Genomic DNA, 13077 nt, shown 5'->3' on the forward strand with positions numbered 1-13077 from the left:
TGTGGATGACACCAGTTTTTTGTTTTAATCTTCTGCCGCCATAAGAACGAATTAATGTCTGACTTGAATATAGTCTTTGTCCTCACGTACGCAGTGTGTGAGGGTCCTGGAGGGATTTTTCTTTATCTGTGGAAAGAGAGAAACTAGAGCTGCACACATTGCTAGAAAGTAAAACGGTTTCTGACACTGCGTTTAAATTCCACTTCAATATAAAACAGACGATGCTGACAAGTTTTTTATTACATCCTCACAAACGATGGCTGGTGGCAACATGTGCCCCAGTCTCCGTACTTGATTTAGATTTCGCCTTGTCTGAAGAGAATTCTTTCTAGCCGTTACAAGTCTTCAAAGCAGTGGAGTGTAAATACGTTACACCCCATAACGCAAAACATGTATGACCCAGGTTAGCATAATAAGAGTATAACACGCTTTAACTGACTCGGGTGAAAATGTGTCCACTGTCGATTTCTGTACGTGTTCACTGGACAGTCTCCTCACACGGCCTCCTTCTAGTCACGAGTTGAGGCTAACATCAGCTGATGCCATCTGTGGCAGAAGGGCAGCCGCGAACGCGCGGAGTGTGAAGCAGCACTGTCCGGGTGCGTTACATGGTGCAGCTGGCCGGCGACTAGGAGTGTGATTCATACGTGGGAATGGATACGCATCTCGTGAATGGCGGGCTACGCGATACTTTCCCATTTTCATTTACGTCACAAAACCGCTATTACTCGCGAAAGAGTTAACCTGGCGGCATGTCGGAGCCCTAGCAACAACAATCAGTCGCTATGGCGAGACCTACTTCTATCGGCTGCGGGAAACAGAGAATTGGTGGAAAAATAAATTCGGAATTCTACATTACTACGATCTGCATTTACATCTGAATGTGCTCAAACCAGTACAGTGTCATTACGCGCATCTGAAGCTGCTTTGGCCACTGTGCGTCGCTTGCTGTGACGTGGCGGAGCACAAGCGGACGACTCGACCGGAGTCGTCTGGGGATTTATCTGTAACGCACTTAAAAAGAAGAGGCATAACTCAAGCAGTGAGGGTTGGTTGGGCGAGGTTTTCCACGCAGTAGCGTTATATGCCTACCGTGACGTGACAGAGTGATGTGCTAAAAACGGCATAATTCGGTGGTAGACACACGTACGCAAAAGAAAATGAGATACGCGTGACCAAGGCGCTGCGACAGAAGGTATAAAATGTATTTCTTGATTACAAAAGTCCTGCAGTAAAGCACTAAATATGTAAAATGTCGTGACAGAAGTGTGTGTCACGCTATTATAGGGCACCATGCGTCACCCTACAGGATCGTTATGAATGAAATCAAGGACCATGCACCGATGGTCGGCTGCCAGTGTACTGAAAATGAAAGAAAACTTTTAACTGCGTTGGTCGCATTGTTCCTAGCATAGTGAGTAATGACTAAGTACTTCTATAGCGTTTGTGGTGACGACTCAGAGACTCTTAAATGCGGTGATCTTAACTCCTCTCTCTACGTCACAATAATCTATAGACCCATGTGGTCCACGCTTTTACTCCCGACCAGAGGCAAACATTCTTCTGTTTATTAATGGTTTTCACTGTACTGAAAGGCGATAAATATTTCGTCAACGCCTTCATCAACATGGACTACTAGACTGTAATACTTGCTGCGAGTTTCCATGTGGCCTAATTAGTCTGTTTACTGAGATGGAAAGGTGGACGATACGTCGTTTAAACGCGACACAACAATCAGATGGCGGAAATTTCGGAAATAGTTTTCCTCTAATTTTGTTCACACATTATGATTTAATCAGTTTTGCTCGTCCTAGCAAGCATCCATGCTGCGAGCTTGGTAATTTTTACACGCAGCGTCCCTGGAGTGCAGCTGTCGTTGGTGCAGCGAACTTGTCAGCGTTTTTCTAATGCGGACAGCGGACATTGGCAAACAATGGAGAGTATGCATTTCTTACGGACGCCAGTGAAATAGTGAGATGGGGGAGAAGAATGTACATGAAGGGACGTTCAAAAGTATTGTCCACGTCCGTTAAAGCGTTCGAAGGTACTTATTAAGCGACCGAAATTATGGTATTCTACCCAAAAGTTTAGGCGTTTAGGGATGGCCAGGAAAACCTCCGATCGAGTAGACACGTTCAGACCGCTGATGGCAGAGTTGGGGGATCTTTTGTCACCAGGCACTGCTAGAGTGTGGAAGGCTTTGCCACTGAGTGGGTGGCTGGCTGTGGATATAGCTTTCAGTTTTCCCAACTGTTTCTCACACACCGACACAGCAACATTTCTCACCGCCATGTTACACGGTACCACTCGGAGCACTCATGTGGCAGAGAGCTGCGAATTTGTAGGCGTGAAGAACAAACACATAGAATGTTCATAGCGTTTATTTTATTTACCGGTCTTTACATGTTTTCAGATAAAAAATTCGAAGGCATTACTTTTCAGCATGCTCTCGTAGATGAATCTGAAGCAGAGTGGCAAACACAGTGATACGGAGTCCTCTCGGTATCTTCTTATACGTGTATTGCACAAGAATAACAATAAAAACCGAAACAAATAGCCGTCATGTTTTTCACCTGGTCAGAGGTTAACGCTTGGTAACATGTATTTACAGTTTTGGCTATACTGCCTGAAGTTCTCCATGTAGGCCAACTACCAGAATTCAATAGACTGGCTGCTGCAAGTTTCCACGTTTAAATTGAGGCACGAATACGGACAATACAACAAACACGGCGTTTACGTGAGGCACGAAACTGTCAAGATGAAAACTTCGAAATACTTTTTTTTTTTTTACAATGAAATGAACACCCTTAGCTGCTTACAGGCGTTGACATACGTCAACGGGGACAGATGAAAATGTGTGCCCCGACCAGGACTCAAACCCGGGATCTCCTGCTTACATGTCAGATGCTCTACCCATCTGAGCCACCGAGGACGCAGAGGATAGCGCGACTGCAGGAATTTATCTCCGGCTCGCCTCCAGCGAAACCCACATTCTCAACGTATTGTCCCGCACTAGATTCGTAGTGCCCCCACCCATCATACTCATTACTCGCGGCGCGTTGCCGATTCCCGTAAGAGTTCGGGCACTGTTTGTGCCTCCGCACAGAAGAAGAAGATGGTCCAGTGGCCGGTGAGCCTTAACTATACATATACTAAGATGGTATCTGTTCTTTCGGACAGATACCATCTTAGTATATATATATATATACTTTTTTGTTGTAGTGTTTCCATGTTACACCCGATCGATTTTATTTATAGCGATATTACTAGTGTCAGTTGTTTTACACGCTTGGTCTGTGGAAAACAGTTGCCCTGGTTGGTGCGAACTTAGCAGTACTTTCGCAATATTTTTTTGGAGAAGGCGAGTGTGATTTCCTTTTTTACGACAGTGCATTATTACGGGGCTGGGGCAGACGAGGAGCGTCCGAAACTCAAGACTCCATCAGCAGATGCGTTCGACGTCGCTTTATTAACCCCCCGACACCAGCGCACCCTAATTACACCCAACTGGCCACTGGTGGAAGATCATTCGACACGAAGTTTCCGAATCTAGGAATGGCAGCGAAACCTCCGACTGGGTGCAGGCGCACCCACATTCCCGTACACTCAGTCGGCGTTTGCTTTGCCACCAGCCACCGGTCGTGCGCGAGAGCCTTTGCCGCTGGCTGAGGCAGTGGGTGTGGTCGCCGCAGTTCAGAAATTAGCCAGCGGTGGCTGCCGCGTAACACGTCTAGTTCCGTAATGCAACAGAAATATAACAGTTTCATCATCTTCCACTTTAATTAAAAATTAGGTGCAATTTTTCAATTAAATGTAAGCAGCAAATAAGTTCCTGCCCATTGCAACAGTCACATACCTTCACACGGTATGAAACAACTTTGTCCACATTAACCAACATTTTTGGAAGCAAAGAGGAACTTGAAGAAGTAAGCATTTCTTAAAACGGTTGAGCGTTAACGAGGCAGCGCATATCGATTGCGGAGGTGCCAGTCTTTTATCGGTGGCCGCATTTCGAGAATCGATGGACCATTGTTCACACGACCGGCTAGAAGCAGCTTCGGGAGATCGGTTTACGGAAACTGCCTTCGGTAGCCCCTCGTAGGGCGCTCTGAACAAACCGTGGAGTGCGTCGTTCAGAGGAACGATTTCAGAATCAGATACCCTTATGTACATTAGCCTGTTGTTAAGGATTCAAGAGGTAAGAGATAATTCTAGCATGGCAGACGTGTTTGAGCCTTACTGGGTCATGGTTTTGAAACAAGTTCAAATGTGTGTGAAATCTTATGGGACTTGACTGCTAAGGTCATCAGTCCCTAAGCTTACACACTACTTAACCTAAATTATCCTTAGAACAAACACACACACCCATGCCCGAGGGAGGACTCGAACCTCCACGACTGCAGCACCTTAGACCATTCCGCTCGGCTATTGAAACAAGTGCTGATACAGGTTGCGCACCAATTTTTGGTACAGCTTCGTGGTATCAACTATTCAGACACATTGGAGAATGGACAGCATATTTGACAAGAGGTTATGAAAATGATAACTTTACTTGTTTCCCCCTTATCAACGAAACGAGTATGTGTCTGTTTTTATATACGACTGCAATGTGGAGGAGACCACAGCACCATTTTGTGAAAGAAGATGACGTAGCAGTGGAAACATGTCGTCCGCACGGCTCGTGTGATCCTTTTGTTGAATCAGAGATTACGCGATTAATAATTATATACTTGGCAACCATAACAAAGAGAGCTAAAATAGATCGGACAGATGTCAGCTCTTTACCTTTCAAGGTGTGTTTCGCCTATATTAGAACAAAAATGAGAATCATTGAAACTTAAAAAAAATCGCTACTTCACTAACTCAAAAAAATGGTTCAAATGGCTCTGAGCACTATGGAACTCAACTGCTGTGGTCATCAGTCCCCTAGAACTTTGAACTACTTAAACTTAACTAACCTAAGGACATCACACACACCCATGCCCGAGGCAGGATTCGAACCTGCGACCGTAGCAGCAGCGCGGCTCCGGACTGGAGCGCCTAGAACCGCACGGCCACCGCGGCCGGCCACTAACTCACGAATCTAGTCACTCTATTACCTTAACGAGGAGAATGTAAGGCACGTTCGATTACAAGGGTAGCATATGCGGCAGTGCAGGATCGTTCGTAACGAATGAGTCGCGAGTCTCGATGTTATGACGTCACCATAGTGCATCAGCAAGAGACGCCCCCGAGACCAGAATATATGTAACGCAACTGAAGCGTTTAATTCTGGGAAGCGCGCCATATTTCTAACATTTTGCGTAGTTTTCTACGTCGCTTATCCATGTATAATATTCCTAACTAGTGTTTTAAGCAAAATATTTAATGTTAAACGCAAAGGCGAGGTATACAGACATTCTTCTAAATAATAAAAGGGCTTTACATTTTTCGTCATCTGAAAGCCGGCACAGGTGAGATTTCGCAACAGTTTCTAGGTACGGTATTGTCTTAGCTTCGTGTGACTACAGAGCAATTAGCCAAACTTTTCCGTCTCCACGTGGGGAACCAGCGTCACAGACATCGACCCCTTCCTGGGAGCACGACGACGGTGATACGCTCCCGAAAACAAAGCGATGGACATGTTCAGAATAATTTTCAACTGTTACTGAAGTTTAACTCGGCAAGAATACGGACAGCGTCTGACGCAAGAATGCCTTGCGAGCAACTCCTTCCCAGCTGTAACGGAATTTTCGAGCTGTTGCTGTTTTCGCGGCAATTTATGAGCAACGCGTCATTTTAACTGTTCGTTTATCTGATACTGGCGAATTACAGGCCGGTGAACCGAAAAGAAATTGCGATTACGATGACGAGATGGAGGCCTTTTCTTTGCTGTAGTTTAACCGGAATAACGTAACATTTCTTTTGTGTCTTGTGTGAATTAAGGAAAACCACACTAAGCAATTTGAATGTGTTTCACTAAGTAATGAAAGTAAAAACCAGAACATTTAAACGGGTCGGTCAAATCGCTTCATCGTGTCGCTAGTAAGGGCGACCTGATTTGATACCGTCTGTGGTTTGCAAACGCTGATTCAGCCGTGGGCAACAGTTTGTTACCGTTACTAACCAGAGAAGCGTCCTAACTTTACAAATTAAGCAGTGCAAACAGCGAGAGGTCAATAACACACACACAGAAATCAATGAGAGGAAGTCACATACTCTGAATAGCCAAACAAACTTGTGCATCTGCTGTACGGACTCGACTAACGTCGAAGTAGTGCTGGAGGCAACTGAGACCTAGAATCCAGCAGGGCTGTCCATAAATCCGTAAGAATACGAGGGGCTGGAGATCACTTCTGAACAGCGCGTTGCAAGGCATCCCAGGTGTGCTCGGTAAGGTTCTTGTCTGGGGAGTTTGGCAGCCAGCGGAAGTGTTTAAACTCAGAAGAGTGTTCCTGGAGCCACTCTGTAGCAATTCTGGACGTCTGGCGTGTCGCATTGTTCTGCTGGAATCGCCCATGCCCGTCAGAATGCACAATGGAGATGAACGGATGCAGGTGATCAGACAGGACGCTTACGTACGTGTCACCTGTCACAGTCGTACCTAGGCATATCAGGGTCCTCATACCACTCCAACTGCACACGCCCCACACCATTACAGAGGTTCCACCAGCCTGAACATGCAGGGTCTATGGATTCATGAGGTTGTGTGCATGAGACATCTCCACAGGCCACATTTCAACAGGACAATGCCCGGCCACATACTGCGAGGATTTATAATGAGACAAGCAAGAAAACAAAACGATGAAATAATTATACACTGAGCGCCAAAGAAACTGGTATAGCCACGCCTATTCAAATACAGAGATATGTAAAGAGGCAGAAGACGGCGCTGCGGTCGACAAGTCTTTGGCGCAGTTGTTAGATCGGTTACTGCTGCTACAATGGCAGCTTACCAAGACTTAAGTGAGTTTGAACGTGGTGTTACAGTCGGCGCACCAGCGATGGCACATAGCATCTCCGAGGCAGCGATGAAGTGCGGATTTTCCCGTATGACCATTTCACGAGTGTACCCTGAATGTCAGGAATCTGGTAAAACATCAAACCTCCGACATTACTGCGGCTGGAAAAAGATCCTGCAAGAACGGGACCAACGACGGCTGAAGAGAATCGTTCAACGTGACAGAAGTGCAGCCCTTCCGCAAATTGCTGCAGATTTCAGTGCGGGGCTATCAACAAGTGTCGGCGTTCGAACCACCCGACGAAAGGTCATCGATGTGGGCTTTCGGAGCCGAAGGCCCACTCGTGTACCCTTGACGACCGCCCACGACACAAAGCTTTAGACCTGCCATGGGCCCGTCAACACCGACTTTGGACTGTTGATGATAGGAAAGATGTTGCCTCTTCGGACGAGTCTCGTTTCAAATTGTATCGAATGGAGGGACGTGTACGGACTGATGTGAATAGTTGCGGTTCAGACGTATAAAAGGGACGAGCAAAGAAACAGTATAGCTTCGAATGTCATTTAATTTTTTAAGAGAATGAAATAGTATTCGGAGAAACTCGAGCACTACAGCGCACTTCTTAGGTGACCAGACGGAAAGCTTGAAATTTGCTCGTTCTCACCTGACATAGTATTGTAATTACAAACAAGAGTGATGAAAATTGCAAACTATTACGTAGGGTAATTTTTCTGAGCGACTTCAATGTAATTCAGAAGCATACTGCAGGAATTTCACCGTACTGCTGAATACGGAAGCCACAGAATATATTATTACAGTCGGTCGTCTGGTAATCTCTTAGCTCCTTCCTTATCCGAATCCGAGAAATACATTTCAGTTCTGGAAGTGTTACCTGCTACGTTGATTACGAGCCTATCAACAACAGAATCCACTAAACCAACCAGGCGAAGCATTTTCTCATTTTCTTTTATGACGAACCGTTCTATATCCCGCCAGCGTTCGGCACCGATACGTGAGAAAGCTGCGTGCGTTAGTTGCAGTACGTCTGCAGCTTAACACTCGGGCCAAATCCCGCAGCTTGGCTCCAGATCAGTTCTGTTGAGTTCATATTGTAATGGCGCAGTAGCAAGTGTAAAAAGGGAGCATCTGTATGATGTGCTCAGTGCAGTGAAAATGACTGTTTCTCGTGCTTCTACGATACTTATCTACCTCTGTGGTATAAAAACTATGGACATAGTTCAGATACACAGGATTTGGTGTTTCATTTTTGCTTCAAAAGATTAAATTGTTATGTTTTCTTGATTTAAGCAACTTTTATGAACAGTCTTTCATAAAACATCGATAATTAAGAACTTGCACTTGAAATGAAAACAGGAATTTCGCATCGAATATGTAATTAGAAACAAGAAGACGTGCATTATTCATAAAAAATGATGATGAGTTTTATAATTACTACATTTAGGTAATGAAATTGAACAAGGAAATAAAGGATACTGAGAAGATCTGAACCAACGAACCAATAACTGTATATAGTCTGTTATGCTGCCGACTGCGCTACACATACGATATGGATTTTCAATTCAGCTGTAGTACATACAGTCGCTGGGAAAACTTCAAAGCCGATTCTTTCTTCTGTAGTGGTCAATCCAAGGATTGGTTTGCAACAGCTACAATGGCAGCTTGTCTCCATTCTGTGCGTCTTTCAGCTTTTCTCTTCATTTCTTTATAGGTGTTACATCCCACGCCTTTCACGATTTGATGCATGTACCTCCGCCGTGGTCTTCCTCTTTGTCTTTTTCCCTCGTCATATCCCTCTATGAATGTGTTCAGGAGCCCTTTATGTCTTAGTAGCTGGCCTGTAAATTGCACTCTTCTTTTAACAATGAAACTCCAGAAGCTTCTCTTCTCACCTGCTCTTTCCAGAACCACTTCGTTTGTGACCTTGTCGATACATTTTATTTTGAGCATGCGTCTATATCACCACATTTCAAAAGAATTTAGCTTCTGGTCTTCCTCTGTCCCGAGAGTCCATGTTTCACGCCCGTAGCATGGCACACTCCACACATACGATTTCAAAAACCTTTTCCTGATTTCAAGGCTGATGCTCTTAGATGTTAAAGATGTTATTCTTCTTGTTAAAAGTAGCCTTTGCTTGAGCAATTCTACTTCTCACTTCTGCCTTGCTCCTTCCATCCCTGGTAATATTACTGCCCAGATAAGTAGATTTATCAACTTGTTCAAGCAGTTCATTGCCTACATGAACTTGGACTTTCACTTGATCTTTTTTCTCACATGCCATTACTTTTGTTTTTGCTTTATTAATTCTCATATTATATTCTTCCCCGATAACTTTATCCATTCTATTCAGTAGGACTACAAGGTCTTCTTCACTTTCAGCTAGGACAGCCCTTACTTTTTTCAGCGCCTCTTCAATGTATACGTTAAAGATAACAGGGGATAGTGCGCAACCTTGTCGGACACCTCTCCGTATGTGCACCTCATCTTGTTTTGTCCGTCCATGGATAACTGCTGTCTCGTTTTTGTACAGGTTCCATATCATTTTTCTATCTTTATAGTCCATCCCTACTTTTTTGAGTACCTCAAACATCTCATCCCATTTAACATTATCAAAGGCTTTCTCTACGTCCACGAAAGCTATGTATGTTGTCAGGTACTTATCTAGTCGTTTCTCTATTATTAGTTTTAGAGCAAATATTGCTTCTCTGGTTCCTCTATCTTTCCGAAATCCAAACTGGTCTTCAGAGAGTTCGACTTTTTGTTCTATGCCTTTTAGGATAATTAACGTTACTATTTTAGAGGCGTGAGTACCTAGGCTGAGCGTCCTATAATATTCACATCTTGTAGCATTTGCCTTCTTTGGAATGGGGATCATAATGTTTTTTCTCAAAGTAGGAATTTTACCCTGCTCGTACATGTTGAAGACAAGATTATACAACTCCTGATTCAGTTTTGCTCCTCCAGATTTCAAAAGTTAAGCTGGGATATTGTCTCTACCAGGCGATTTGTTGTTTTTCAGTTTTTTCAGAGCTAGTTCAAACTTTTCCTTTAATATAGGTTCACCTATGTTGTGTGCATCTACTTCTGTTTCTTCTTCCATGATGTTTTCAGACAGTTCTGGTCCGCTGTACAGTTTTCCTATATATTGTTTCCATCTTCTTGCAACTTCATCATCGTCATCCAACATATTGCCATTTTCATCCGTCACAGCCCTACACTTGTTTCTTCTGTCTCCAAAGAAATGTCTCACACATTCATAGGCCTTGTCAATATTTCCCTTACTGATGTTGTCCTCAACTGAAATACAGAGGTCATCAAGGTATTTTTCTCTTGCTTGTTTTGCCTCTCTGCTGATTCTGTTTTTTAGACGCTTGTATTTCTCTTCGTCTTCCCTCTTCAAGGAATTTTTTAATTTCCTTCTTTCTTCCACCATATTTAGTAGGTCGTTAGTGATTCATTCCTTCCTTTTCTCTGTCCTTTCTTTTCCTATTACTTCTTCTGCTGCTTCTAAAATACCAGTTTTTATTTTTTCCCAGCTGCTTTGGATGCCATTGCAGCCTTCTGTATTTGTTTTCTTGTCTGTTTCTAGTTGGTAGTGCTTCAGTGTATTTTCATTTTTCAGGTTTGTCAAATCCGATTTACATATACTTCTTTTTTAAATGTTCTTGAATTTTAGTTCAGTCGTCATCATAACGAGTATGTGGCCACTTTCCACATCATAGCCTGGATATTTTCTGCTGTCCTTAACTTGGTTTTTAAACCTTTGCTTCACTAATATGAAGTCAATTTGATATCTGTTGACGTCACCAGGCATTTTCCAAGTATATCTTCTTCTTGGATGATGATTGAAGAAGGTATTTGTAATGAAAAGTTTATTTCTTTGGCAGAATTCTACAAGTTTATCCCTTCTTTCATTTCTTAGTGCTAATCCAAAATTCACTGCCACACTCTCTTCTTTACCTTCATATCTCCCATTATGACAAGGTTTTCAGCTCCTTTAATTCTGCCAATTACTTCCTCAAGGTGGTCATACATCATGTCGATTTCATGATCCTCGTGGCCTGTAGTTGGCATGTATACTTGGATTATGATTGTGTCTGTTGGTTTAGTTTCCAACCTGACATAAATTATCCTCTCACTATGCTGAACAAATCCTTTTACTCTTAACCCCGTCTCTTCATTGAGGATAATTCCCACTCTTGCAATCCTGGGGTTGTCTTGTGCTGTTCCAGGGTCTCTGATTCTGTAATCCCCTGACCAAAAGTCGCCAGCGTTTGGCCATCTCATTTCTGAGACTCGCTGTACATCAATATCCATTCGTTTCATTTCCATTTCCAAGTTTTCCAGTTTACCACATTTAAGAAGTGAGTTGACGTTCCAAGTTGCTATCCTTCTTACATTAATGCTTTTGGATTTCGGTATCTCGTTAGTTGCCCCCGCCCGGAGATCCGAATGGGGGCCTATTTTACCTCCGGAGAATTTAACCGGAGAGCTTTCCATCGTAAGCTGCTGATACTTGGGCTACCCGCCCGGGTCTTTAGTGGAGTGGTTTCCCGTTGCCTTCTCCACTCTATGCCGTTGGCCGCCTTGTGGCTCCTCCGCCTTTAGGAGCAGTTTCCCACCCCAAGGGCAAGAGAGTACCCTTCCTTCTAGTCGCTGATCCGCCCTCCTAGAAGGCCGTTGGCACTTTGCAGAAGGCAGCCTCCTTACCCCAGGAGATATTCGGCTCAGTAGAAGTGTGGGTTGGAAGTGGGAGACCCCTCGCCCTCGAAACGTAACAGCGTCAGGGCCGGAAAAGAACAAGAGTTGGCCAAATGGGAAAGATAAAAGTGAGGAGCCTGGCATAAGTAAGTGGAGGCAATGCCAGGACTCAGCTCGGGACACCGCGGTCCCCAGCCACGTACTCACTAGGTGTGAGTCCCTGGGGATTATCTCCGTAAAGTTATGAAAAAATCAAGAAAAGCCTATTTCTCGGCACTTTTTGACCTATTCCACACGCGCGTTTCACTACGGAGAAGAGAGCAGCCTCAGCCACTTTCATACTGCGCGTTGACCGTGCTGCAGAGGCTGTGACTGTACACGATGTTTGAAATAAAAACTGTGTAACGAAAGCGTGATTCAGAAAAACGTTGCCGGCTGCTAATACATTTGAATATATTAACGTTTAGATAAATAGGACCTATTTCCAGGAGCGTAACAACACTAGTGTACGTTTTCTGACCAATCGTCGCGTTTGTGTTTGCTTACATCAGGTTCATTCTTATGATGAACGGATTGTAATACAGCGGACAAGAGCCGTGAGGCTCGTTTGAGCAACTGCCCGGGACCGCCAGAAAACAGGCTGTACTGCGAATGCGCGGCTACGACGACGTAGGCAGCCCGTGCTTGGTGCTTGCTCTGCTCATACGCCTTTCGTCACATTTCTGTGCGGAGTTTCGGGCCTGGTCAGGCATCCTATGGCCATGTGGAGCCCTGCTGCATGTTGTTGAGAGGACCTAGGGAGTTGTACCTAGAGCAATTTTTTTGTCAATTCCACCCAGATAAGGCACGCAAATAAGGAAGCAGTTCTTGATGTAATATTCACTTCAAAACCGTACTCTACAGCTCAAAGTACCCTAATATTTAGCTATGTGGTGACTCTAACGTAGATTTTTTTAAAAATTTGTACTCTGCAATACTGTTATGCCGCATTTCCAATCAGGTTTACATCTACACAGCACTGCAAAAACCTAGTGACAAGGAATACAAATTTCTTGCAAAAATTAAAGAAACAGTTCCTTGTGTAGCTTACACCAGAATTAAGGACAATAAATTATTTCATTACTATTTCAAAACGTGTAAAAATCACAAGGTTGTCTGTGAGGCAAAAAAACTGTACAACTGACAGTTTGTATTCTACTCTAGGAATAAAAATCTAAAGCCATGTGGGGAGTTAACACGATAAAACACGGTATGCTGCCAGTGTACAATTTAGCGCAGAATGGAATTCCACAAATTTAAGATGTATACAACACAAATTAAGAAATAACGTAAAGGCTAGAGGAAGAACTAGATAAGTGTCTTGTGATCGAAAAACATTGTTTCACGGAAAGCAGATTTGTAAATTTCTACTAAAACT

The sequence above is a fragment of the Schistocerca cancellata genome, chromosome 11, assembly GCF_023864275.1.
Source record: "Schistocerca cancellata isolate TAMUIC-IGC-003103 chromosome 11, iqSchCanc2.1, whole genome shotgun sequence".
NCBI classification, from domain to species: domain Eukaryota; kingdom Metazoa; phylum Arthropoda; class Insecta; order Orthoptera; family Acrididae; genus Schistocerca; species Schistocerca cancellata.